Source organism: Labeo rohita, chromosome 17 (assembly GCF_022985175.1).
Source record: "Labeo rohita strain BAU-BD-2019 chromosome 17, IGBB_LRoh.1.0, whole genome shotgun sequence".
Lineage (NCBI taxonomy): Eukaryota > Metazoa > Chordata > Actinopteri > Cypriniformes > Cyprinidae > Labeo > Labeo rohita.
The window spans coordinates 5,378,223-5,391,543 of NC_066885.1; the positions used below are offsets into that span (position 1 = coordinate 5,378,223).

The window sequence follows — 13,321 nt, forward strand, 5'->3', positions numbered from 1 at the left end:
GTTCAGTGCAGACCGAGTCGGTTGGAATTATCCATAGATTTTTTTCAGACAAATCTGAGGGGGTCAGGTGGGGACCATTTGATGATTCCAGCTGGAATGACCCATTATTAGACTGTTTTCTCAGACTGCGTGAAATATTAAATAATTTTAAAAATCGTAATAAAGCAGGTGCTATTGTGAATTCACAAAGCTGCGATTCAAATAAATAAATATACCTACTATAAATGCTACTCCACACAAATGCTATCATTTACATGTGTGGAGTGTCTCAAGACTCCATCTCTGCATATTAAATAATTAAACATTTGAGAAGGCAAAGTGCGCCATTTCATTAGATTTGTAAAGTAAACATTTTACAAACCTACGCAAACACAGGAAAATAAATATCTTCTAACTATGCTAACTGTTCGTCGTGATTTCAAAATAAAAGCTCAAATCCTCGCTCTGAGTTTATACGTTTTGATGTCGACATATTCAAGAAATTACAGTGGCTGTAGCTTTTTTATCATAAAGAAATTGCCTAATATTAAAGGTTAAGTGGACATTTGAATTAAATGTTGTTTAGTCAATGTAAACACGGATTAGATCACGAAATAAAGTGTAAAAACAATCGTCGTGGCGTTGGCGCCCTCTACAGTCATGTGTTATAATGCACAATAATTCCATTGTTTATAATACATTGTATATTTTCAGTTTTGTTCAATAAAATCATATGATTATTTACCTTGTGGGCTGTCACTAATAATTATTTTGGTAATCAAGTAATCTGTCAATTATTCTGATGATTAATTGCTTGGTCGGATAATTATAATTCTTTTATTGTAGTAATAAAAATAGACCTAAGTGAACAATAGCCTTTAAAGTTACTTAAAATACATATGTAATAGCAATGAGGCTATAATCATTACAAAGCAAGTAAACAACTTGCTAATTATGCTAAAAACATGTTAACAACTTGGTAATCATGTTAGAAATATGCTAGCAACCTGCTAATCATGGTAAAAACATGCTAGCAACCTACTAATCATGCTTGAAACATGCTAGTAACTTGCTAATCATGTTAGCAACATGCTATTAACATGGTAATCATGCTAGAATCATGCTAGTAACTTGCTAATCATGTTAGAAACATGTTAGCAACATGCTAATCATACCAGAATCATGCTAACAACATGCTAGCAACTTAATAATGCTAGAAACATGCTAGAAACTTGCTAATCATGCTAGAAACATGCTAGCAACATGCAAACAATTGGTTATCATGCTAGAAACATGCTAACGACATGCTAACAACTTGCTAATTATGGTAAAAACATGTTAACAACTTGGTAATCATGTTAGAAATATGCTAACAACTTGTTAATCATGCTAGAAACATGCAAACAATTGGTTATCGTGTTAGAAACATGATAACGACATGCTAACAACTTCCTAATTATGCTAAAAACATGTTAACTTGGTAATCATGTTAGAAATATCATGCTTGAAACATGCTAGCAACCTGCTAATCATGGTAAAAACATGCTAGTAACTTGCTAATCATGTTAACAACATGCTATTAACATGGTAATCATGCTAGAATTATGCTAGTAACTTGTTAATCATGTTAGAAACATGTTAGCAACATGCTAATCATACCAGAATCATGCTAGCAACATGCTAGCAACTTGTTAATCATGTTAGAAACATGCTAGCAACCTGCTAATCATGTTAGAAACATGCTAGCAACTTACTAATCATGCTAGCAACTTGCTAATTATACCATAATCATGTTAGAAACATGTTAGCACCTGCTAATTATGCTAGAAACATGCTAGCAACATGCTAATATCTTGCTAATCGGACTAAAAACATGCTAACAACTTGTTAATCATGCTAGCATCATGCTAACAACCTGTTAATCATGCTAGAAACATGTTAATCATAGCAACTTGTTAATCATGTTAAAACATGTTAGTAACTATCTGAGACTATCTATCTGAGACTGTATTGCTTTCAAAACATTCAAACTTTAACCTTTTAAAACTATTTTAAATTTCAGACTGAAAACCATCAAACTTAAAACAGTTTTGTTTCTTTACATTTTTTAAACTTTTTTTGATTTTTTAAACTTTTCAAACTTTTTCATACTTTCTGGTCCAGCTTTCTTAAGCCAACTTAAAGTTTGTCTTGACAAACTTTTTTATCTAGTTGTGATTAACAGTTAGCACACTGACACATTCTCCTGTGTTTGCGTAAGTGTATGAATGATTTACCCTACCAATCTGATGAAATGGCGTTCCCAGATAATGTTATAATAACCCATCTTCACAGCAATATGCAGAGATGAAGTTCGAGCCACTCCTAACATAAAATGATAATAGTTCCTGTTGAGCAGCATGTACTGTTGAATGGAGACAAGAACGTAGGTATGTAATCTACACGTATTTAAATAAAGTGCATATGTTAAACCTGCATCGCATATATTTATTTATTTATTTAATTAATTTATTTAATTGAATTGTAGCCTTTGTGAATTCAGAATAGTATTGTGCTTTATTATGATTTTTAAATGGGTTTAACATACCTTGCAGCTTTGGAAAACGGTGATTCTTGTCTGTGGAATGCGCCACTTCCGGTATTTTGCCGATAACTGGACACGGCCAAAATGCAATCGGGGATCTTTTTAAAATCGAGTATCGTTATTTGCTCAAATTATTATAGTCTTATTGCTATTATATATGTATTTTACGTAATTTTATAGGCCACTGTTTGCTTAGGTCAATTTTTATTACCTCAATTACTCATCCTTAGAATAATCAGCCAATTACTTGATTAGCCCTGGATCAAACCTGTATGAACACAAAAGAATATATTTAGTAACCAAACAGCTACTAGTAGCTATTTTTTCATATTATGAATGTTACTGGCTACCAGCAACTGTTTGGTTACCAACAGTATTTAAGATATCTTCTTTCACATTCAAGAGAAGACAGAAACTCATACAGGTTTGGAAAAACATGAGGGTAAGTCCCTTTAAGGAAATATGAGTGGTGTCATGATGTTAAGGTGGTTTCCAGGTCATTGTTAGGTGGTTGTGTACTGCCCACCTTCAAGTCTTCACACATGGCTCAGAACGCATGAGAAATCCTAGTGATGCCTGACTTAGAAAACATCACTAATAAATAAGAAAATCATTATTTAGTCATTGCAGACATAAAAATGTTCCAAAGCCTAAATGTTTTAAAAAATGTCATGTTATTTTAATGCTCATTAGGTAATTTATTTTCATGGTATTCATCCATATACACTACTTTCAAAAATTGGGGACAGTTAGTTCTTATTATATATATATATATATATATATATATATTATTATTATTTTTTTTTTATTAAGTAATACTTTTATTAAGCAAGGATGCATTAAATTGATCAAGAAAAACAAATAAATTTCCAAAAAAAAATTAAGCAGCACTGTTTTCAGCACTTATATTATAATGATTTCTGAAGGATCATGTGACGCTGACACACACACACACACACACACACCATCACTGTTTAAAAAGTTAATAAATAATTGTAATATGCCATTTCAGTGTATCATATCCACAAAAACATTAAACAAACTAACTAGATACAATACATAATCACAATATCATTTGATACAGAAAATGACAAAATAATCTAGCAATTAACCAAGGTCATTCTCTGTTACCAAGGCAACCATCACTTCCTGTGACCTGCACTGTTGTGTTTGAGGTCAGAGGGAAAAACAACACAAACCTGCCAGAGAAACATTGAGCAAAGACTCTGAAAGAAGATACAACCCAAACTCAGACAGTATGTGTTTAAATGATTAGCTAGATGAATGTTAGCAGAAAGACAGTTTTATGTAACTTTGTTTAATTAATTAACCAACAAGACTGATCTAAAGAGCTGCACAGGTCATAATAAGTGCTTATAGTTTGAGATGTAAATCTTGTGGCAGTTCATGCAGCACTAGAAGAGAAAACACCTTTCAGAGGCACAAAGACATCAGCTGTATCCACTTCAAAGACGTGTTTCTGAAAGCACTTCTTCACACAAAGCATGAATTACGTCTGCTCCATTCACAAACCTGCTGCTTTGATTCAGCTGCACCTGTACGTGTGTGTGTGTGTGTGTGTGTGTGTGTGTGTGTGTGTGTGTGTGTGTGTGTTATGACAGCCGCAGCACTCTCTGTGATTGATGTTTGCGTGTTTCGTTCCTCATGTTTATCCTGCACAATAGACACATTTACACTGACCTCACTTCATCTTAATATTCATTGAGCGTTATGCAAAACTGAGCTGTTATGGGAATGTTTTCATTAAACGACGCTTTGATACCCCACTCTCTCAGTGTCAAACTCTTTCACTCACTTTTCAATCACTGATGCCCAGGGCATATTTCAGCAAAAATAAATAAATAAATAAATAAAATAAAATAAATAGATACATTTTAGATAGATAGAGAGAGAGAGAGATAGACTGATAGATAGATAAAAATATATTGATTAAATAAATAATAAAATTAATAAATTAATTAAAAACAAAAACAAAGGTTAATTAATTAAATTACAAATAAAAATAGATGGATTAATTATAGATAGAAAATAAATTAAATCAACTAATAATAAAAAATAAATAATAATAATAAAAACATATAAAATAAAAACAAATAAATTACAAATAAAAATACATAAATAGAATAATTAATAAATTAAAACAAACAAATAAAGAAAAATAAATTAAATAAATAATATCAAAATAAATAATACAAAAATAAATACATTAAAAATAAAAACATAAATGAAGGTTAATTAAACAAAAATGCGTAAATAAGATAAATGGATTAATTAATTAAAATCATAGATAGATAGATAGATAGATAGATAGATAGATAGATAGATAATTCTTAATTAAATTACAATAAATAAAAAAATACATAAATAAATAAATAGAATAATTAATAAATTAATTAAAAACAAATAACGTATATAATGTATAAAGTAAATAAACAAAAATAAATAATACAAAAATAAATACATTAAAATTAAAAACATAAATAAAGGTTAGTTAATTAATTAAATTAAAATTAAAAATGCATAAAGTTAGTGGATTAATTAATTAAAATCATAAAGATAGATAAATAAAAAATAAATACATTAAAAAACAAAGAATAAATAAATTACAAATAAAATGCATAAATAGTTAAAAATAGATTAATTAATTAATTAAAAATAAACATACATAAAGAGATAGATAGATAGATAGATAGATAGATAGATAGATAGATAGATAGATAGATAGATAAAAATGAATAAATATTGCAAACATAAATAAATAAATAAAATTAATAAAAGTTAATTAAACTGCAAATAAAAATACATAAGTTATTAAAAATAAATCGATACATTTCTAAATTAACTAATTAAAAATAAACATACATATATAAATAAAAAATATCGAAAAAATAAATAAATAAATAAATACATACATACATACATGCATGCATACATGCATCTAGACATACATACATACATACATAATTTAACCCAAAGGATGATGAAAAACATTTTGGGACAATAAAGTTCCTTGCATTGTGACAATTTTATAAATAAATAAAAACACTATACAGAGAGTCAGATAAGAATTTCAAATAAGAATTATTCCTCACTGGAAAAATGTGCATAACTGTTATGAAAATAATGTCATAAAAACCTAATGGTCCTAAAAGTATGTTTTCTTTCTTCCTCTGTTTGATTTAGTGGTGAAAAATGAGCTGGTCTTTTCTTTACCAAATTCGTCCATTTATTCTTTTACCACTTGAACTAAAAATCCTGACCAAACTGAGCAGTGAATTTCAAACTCCTCTTGTGTTCGCTCTCAAGATGTTTTCGGTCTTTAAAAGCTCTGGAGCACTTTGTTGAGGTGGCATTTTAAATATGTAGATCATTTCCTGCATATTTATTTGTGGCATTGAATAATTTCAAGCAATCACAACAGTTTTTTTTTTCCAGAGACCTTTAGAAATGCCAGCGCTCATCAAAGCAGCGGGACTGTCTCACTTCCTGTAACGCACACAAAGAGAGGAGACGGCTTTTAAATCAACTTCAGTAAAGTGTGTTGAGACACACAAGAAGGTTATCTGAGGAGGCGCTGAAAGAGTTTAGAAGAACAGAGAGAACGCTCACAATGTGTCACTGTTCAAATGCGATAAAAGATAAAGCGTAATGTCTACCGCTTTAAACATTGTTTTGCAGACACCACAGAGTTTTGCAACTGTTGTGAACGCTTGACCTCGCTCCCACACTGGCTAGTCCATATCACTTAAATCACTTTCTGTTTGAGTCATGTATCTCACTCTCTCTTTTTCAATATCTCAACTGTTTCCTCAGAAATAGACCCTAGTCTCCTCTAGATCATATTATAGTAATGTCTCAAAGTCATATTTACAAAGATGCCAAAGTCTACAATCTACAATATGAACTTAAACATTTCTCATCTAATCCTCCCAGGATCAAATGTTAAGCTATGAGCTTAACCACATTATTTGCCTCTACTTTTTTATTTTTACCCATAAGTACAGAACTTTAGCAGAACATAATTGAGAACATTAAATCAACATAGAAAAACTGTATTAAAAACATTAACGGAAAACTATAAAGTTTATCAAAAAGTGAAACTTTCTGTTTAAGTTTTTCTTTCTGTTATTTCTCACATTTCTCCAATGTTTCCACTGAAAAAAAGACAGTAACCTTCATATGACAGGAAATATTTTTAGATATATCTATTTCAAAATATACAAAAACGTATTCTAAAACATGTTTATAATCAGTAAACAATTAACCCTTAAGACCTGCAAGACAACTGATGCATGGAACATAAACAAATGTCAAAAATAAAATAAAATAAAATAAAATAAAATAAAATAAAATAAAATAAAATAAAATAAAATAAAATAAAATAAAATAAAATAATGCCTGATTAAATTGCGATTTTGCAAGCGTGCAGGATTTGTTTATTTATATATTTATACATACATACTTTTTAAAAATTATTTTAGTTTCTTATATTTTATACTATGTACACTATATATTTGGGCCATTTTTATATAGTGTCAATGTAAATATATTTATTTTGTCCAAATAAAATAAATATATGTTTAAATATTTTAAGTAAAATATAAGTAACAAAACCATATATTTATGTAAAATATTTTAACATATATTTATTTTATATGGACAAAATAAATATATGCTAAAATATTTTTGCATAAATATATTATGTTTTAATTATATTTTACATTATATATTTATTCTATATTTGGGCCTTTTTATATAGTGTCAATGTAAATATATTTATTTGGTCTATATAAAATAAATATGTTAAAATATTTTTGTATGAATATTTATGAATATGTTTTATATGTTTTTATATTTTTTACCATATATTTATAATATATTTGGTCCATTTTATATAGTGTCAATGTAAATATATTTATTTTGTCTATATAAAATAAATATATGTTAAATATTTTAAGTAAAGTATAAGTAACTTAAACATTGAAAATGTATTTATGCTAAAATATGTTAACATTTATTTGATATGGACAAAATAAATATATGTTAAAATATTTTTGCATAAATATATGTTTAATATGTTTTAGTTATATTTTACATTATATATTTGGGCCTTTTTATATAGTGTCAATGTAAATATATTTATTATGTCCATTAAAACATTTTTGCATAAGTATATTTTCAATACGTTTTAGTTACTTATATTTGATACTATATAAATTTATACTATATGTGGGCCATTTTTACAGTGTCAATGGAAATATATTTAGTTTGTCCATATAAAATAAATACGTTAAAATATTTTTGCATAAATATGCTTTCAATGTTACTTACTATACATATATATATATATATATATATATATATATATATATATATATATATACACACATACACACACACACACACACGCACTATATCTGGGCCACACACATGTAAAATATATACATATCAAAATAGCTTAACATAGATATATTTTCAATAACTTTTAGTTACTTATATTTTTTACTATATACTTATACTATATTTTGGCCATTTTTCTGTGTGTATAATACACATATATACATTTTATATATTCTACACACACACATAAAATATGTAAAATGTATACATTTTAAATATATTTATTTTTTCCAGGGTCCATACATGTAACTTTACTTGCACTGACCCAATAAATGTATTATAGGATTGGAAATGTATTTTCTTGGCTCCTTTAAAAGCATATTAGCAGTTTAAACTAAATACAATAATCAATCTGAACAATATTTTTCATCAAGTCTTTCTGGTTCCAAAATATTTAGTATTTAATTGCTGTATAAGCTCTGATTGATCTCCTGTGGTTTCATAAAAGATGTCTCAAACTGTATTCAGATGCCAAGATAGCAAAGTCTGCGCTAAAAAGAAATGTCAGTGTTCACTTAAAGATTTCTTATCCACTGGAGAAAAGCGTTCAGGAAAACTAAGCAATTAATTTTGCATTTACGTTTGGTGCCGTTAGCGTTCAGCTTTAAATGAAACATAATTGAGAGCTCAATTAAGGCTTCTGAGCAACAAAACAGCAACATCCACAAAATGTTCCTCTGCGCCGCTCTCTCGGGACGGAAACCTCTTCGTGTGACATCACAAACGCTTGACCTCACTCCCACACATCTGTATCTCCAAACAGTCATATCTCTCGCTTTCTTCCTCTCAGTGTAGGACAGAAACCTCCGCATACACGTCACAAAAACACCACAATGCACGCAGAAGCGAGTGAAGCAGCATTTATAATATGACTCTGCAAACAGCATGTGAATACCTCCGTGATGGCTGTATTGATCTGTGACAGTCACAGCTATAATGAGCTAAGCACTTTGCCCCGACCCCTCACAGTCTGAGCACAATGAAGGGGCCCCTTGCCTCGCTGACCCCTTCATAACACGCTGAACTCAATGACCCTGCTTTGACTCTCGCTCTTGGAGTCGAACTTTAATAACCTGGAGGAGCGACTGCTCACATCGCCTCCTACAGCGTAAAACGATTTCAGCTCTGGGATTAATACTTAAAATTCATCTGCAATTTCAGACACTTTTCTTCACATCCAAACACTGACTTAAAGGACATCTGCTCTAGCCTGAGAGGACGAAGGGTTATTATGCCCTTACCTGTCAGAAATGCTCATAAAAAAGCCGAAGATCCATGAGAACAATTTGGTTGCACAATATACGATTGTATCAGTACAGATAAAGATCTTTCAAATGTTCAATATAAGTCTGATTAAATCAATATTCTAGTTCAAGCCATATTTATTAACAATTAGGCTAATAAGAAGCAAATCTTATGTTTTTACTATTTAAATCATGTACTTTTTTTTTTTTTTTTTTTTTTTTTTTTTTAAACACAAGGTGTAGAGATGTGTTTATGAAGGTATTCAAAATTCAAAAATTTGAATTTAAAAATTTGAAAACTGATAAATATCAGCATACTTTCACCTGACAATATATTACATCAATACATTAAGACTGTTTTGTAATAGGTTGTCTGAAATGTTTAAATATGCAAATGATGCATTGTCTAACTAAATATGCACTAACTTGCATATTTTTTCAGGACTTATATTTGAACACTGGATAAAGCCAAGATTTAATATTCTTGTTTTACTTTGTTGACAATGAGAATTAAAGTTTTTACAGAGGATCTCGCCAATAAATTGGAAAAAATATTGCAGACGGATAGAAAAATATTACATTTTAACTATGTTTTTAGGAATGAAATGTAAGAACAAGCCCCTCTGTAAAAACCTGCAGAATATAGACAGTGCAAGTGCTTCTGAAGTAGATTTTTCTGACTCAGAACATGAGAAAAAAACTCATTTTGAGAAAGACATTTTACTCATTAAAGACACGTATTGTAATTGAAATCTACTAATAGTGTAATATATACTTAAATGTGACCCTGGACCATAAAACCAGTCATAAGGGTCATTTTTTTGAAATTGAGATTTACACATCATCTAAAAGCTGAATAAATAAGCTTTCCATTGATCTATGGTTTGTTATAACAACTATTTGAATATCTCGAATCTGAGGATACAAAAACAAATCTAAATATTGAGAAAATCACTTTTAAAGTTGTTCAGATGAGGTTCTTAGCAATGCATATTACTAATCAAAAACTAAGGTTTTAATATATTTACAGTAGGAAATTTACAAAATATCTTGATGGAATATGGTCTTTACTTAATATCCTAATAATTTTTGGCATTAAAAAAAAAAAAAACAAATCGATCATTTTGACGCATACAATGTATTGTTGGTTACTGCTACAAATATACCCGCGCTACTTACGACCAGGTTCACAAATGTGTAAAAAACTGAATGTGTGAAAACTTGTGAACCGGTCACAAGAGATGTTATGGAAGCCAAATAGCTTAAAATGTCAAAATTGACCAGTGAGTGAAATTGTGTTTTGCCTGTAATGTCTTCCCTTAAAAGTTTAATTACTTTTAACTTGAGCCATGTGCAAGACGCATCAAAAAAAAATGTGTGAAGCAAGTACAACAGTCTAACATGTCTGCTTGTTTACACAGAAAACAATGGATGGCCAATTTTTGCATTTAAAAACATAAAATGTGGGGCAGTGGATTAAAAAAATCTAGAGATGCATTTATAAAAATAAGATCTAGAGATGCATTTTACGGCTGCACAGTTAATTGAATTTCTAATCATGATTACAATTACAGATGCCACAATCATTCAAAGGCACAATTACACACACAAAAAAAGTCTACTTACATCATTCTGCTTTCTTAAGATGTGTGTGTGTGTGAGAGAGAGAGAGAGCGAGAGAGTGTATGTAGTTTTCCTACAGATTATCTTAAGGGTTTTTTTCTCATTGTTTTAATTTTTACATTTTTACTTTTCTTTTCAGAAACTGTATATAAAAATGTGGCATGCAGTTGCTTTAAACAATGGTATAAAGCTATACAAAACAGCAATCAATGTAAATTGTGATATTTGTAATTAATAATCGCAATTACATTTTCAAGGGAATAATCGACAAGTATGATTTTGGTCATAATCGTGCAGCCCTCATGCATTTAAAAAACATATTACTACTTTTAACTTGACAGCATTTTAAAAACTCTTGTGTAAAATGCTGCAAAAGACACAAGATGCATCTGTCCTATTCACACAAAGTGTTTTTGCATTTAAAAATGAGAAATGGTAGAATAAAATAGCAAGGTCTAGTGATTAATTTAAAAAAAAAACAATAAAAATGTAAGAGAGTGTAATGCAAAAACGCGTTCTGCGCAAGCAGACCCTAAGTCTGCATATATAATGTTTATAAATACAGTGTATATTATATTCAAATCTCTGAAACATACAAAAATTAACTTTTCTAATAAAGTTTCATTTTCAGTGTGCAGACATCTATTCTTGAATTAATTTGATTTAAAGTCAAAGCACAAAACACTAATGGAGATCTAGGAAACATACGTGCTTTTTATGAAAAAACTGTCAATATATGGGTTCATCACAAACAGAATGATCATAATTTATGTTATTTATGTTATTGCACCCAGTAAAACCACCCAAATGAATTCTTGAATTCTCATGCCTGCATGAAAGCAACAGGAAGCAAAGCCTGTAGCATTTCCTTTACAACCGACTCTGGCAGAAGAAAGAGCGTGAGATCATTTACGACCGGGCAACACAAAACAGAAGAGGTTCACCGACATCTACAGCAACAACCGAGACTGGAAAAGTAAAGAGTTTTCCAGCACTATTCCGTTATTCTTTTCCACTCCTCAAAGTCTCTTTATAAATTTGCTCTTTAATAAAAAAAGAGGGGGATCTAGTGGAATGGAATGAATCTTTTCTTCAACACATTTGAGCTTGAATCTCATCACATTCTGATTGACAGCCAGACACATCCCTGAGACTCACATGAGCAGCGAATGAAATAAAAGGTTGAATTCTGCAGCTCTAGGCCGATGCCGTGTTCCAATTTCATACCAATTACCTTCCTATCAGGCACCGTCAGACATCCTTTCAGTTCTCTACTGTTGAGAAATCACTGGAATACTACATTAGAATATATGCAGAAGAAGCAATAATAGTGTGTGTTAAACAAGGTATTAAACTGGGGAGAAATCATTAATATTCATCCGCTCTGTACCGCTCAAGTGAGCGTCGCTCTTTAAAATTCACGCTACACTCATCTACTCACTCAAAAACAAACACATTTCACTTCTGTGCTCTGCTCACGGAGGAATGCCAACATTCCCGGCCTCAACACAACTGTAAAAAGAGCTACACTTGGATGTTCATTGTGTTATCACTGCCTCTGGGAAAGAACACATGCTCACATGTAAAAGACAAAACTAAAGGCTGGAAAACGCACAGCTCAGCATATCCGTTATCAAGCAACGCAATACTTCTAAACCAATGAATGCAGCTGATATTAAAATATGAATTAAACATGATATGTTTCACCTTGAAATATGCAAAATAGTACACTACAACTTAAAACTTCAGAGTCACAAAAGTTTTTTTTTAAGGAAATTAAAACTTTTATTCAGCAAGGATGTATTAAATTGTTCAAAAGTGATAGGAAAGACTTTTACACTTGCAAAAATTTCTATTCCAATTCAAAGAACTCAAAAATGTATCATGGTTTCCACAAAAATATTAAGCAGCACAACTTTTTTTTTTGTTTTTTTATCATTGATGATATTAATAAGAAATGTCTCTTGAGCAGCAAATCAGCATTTTTGAGTGATTCTGAAGGATCACTGAAGACTAATTATGCTAAAAATTCAGGTTTGCATCACAGGAATAAATTACATTTTAAAATATATTCAAATAGAAAATAGCCATTTTAATTGGTAATGATATTTCACAATATTACAGTTTTTACTGTATTTTTAATCAAACAAATGCAGCCTTAGTGAGTAAAATCCAGATTTTTTTAGACCACACACTTTTTCACAGCAATGTATGCAAACTAAAATATTGTATGAATATGTATATGCTGAATTTTCCAATGCATCAAATGATTTTTCCTAAAATTGTTATATATTCACAAGCCACTGTATGAATCATGTCTTTTATAAGTGTTGTAACATACAAACTGGCCTAACTGTTGCATGAGGCCTTTAGTAACTGAAAAGATGTTGGCAAACATACATCTTAGAACTTTTTCATAGTTTGAAGCCTCCAGAGGTCAAAGTTTCATTTCCTAATATAAGCAACTTAA

The 13,321-nt window shown here is 30.0% G+C and overlaps 1 protein-coding gene across 4 annotated transcripts in view; it reads right to left on the reverse strand.

Moving 5' to 3' along the window:
- ctbp2a (C-terminal binding protein 2a) overlaps positions 1-13,321 on the reverse strand; it is a 66,160-nt gene that overhangs the window by 50,459 nt on the left and 2,380 nt on the right. The window contains exon 1 of one of the 4 annotated variants that reach the window (XM_051133341.1): positions 2,775-2,796. The exons of the other annotated variants lie outside the window; for them this stretch is intronic. The gene's annotated coding sequence lies outside the window, so the exon portion shown is untranslated. Of the gene's footprint in view, positions 1-2,774; positions 2,797-13,321 lie in introns of those variants that run through there. 4 annotated transcript variants of the gene reach the window in all.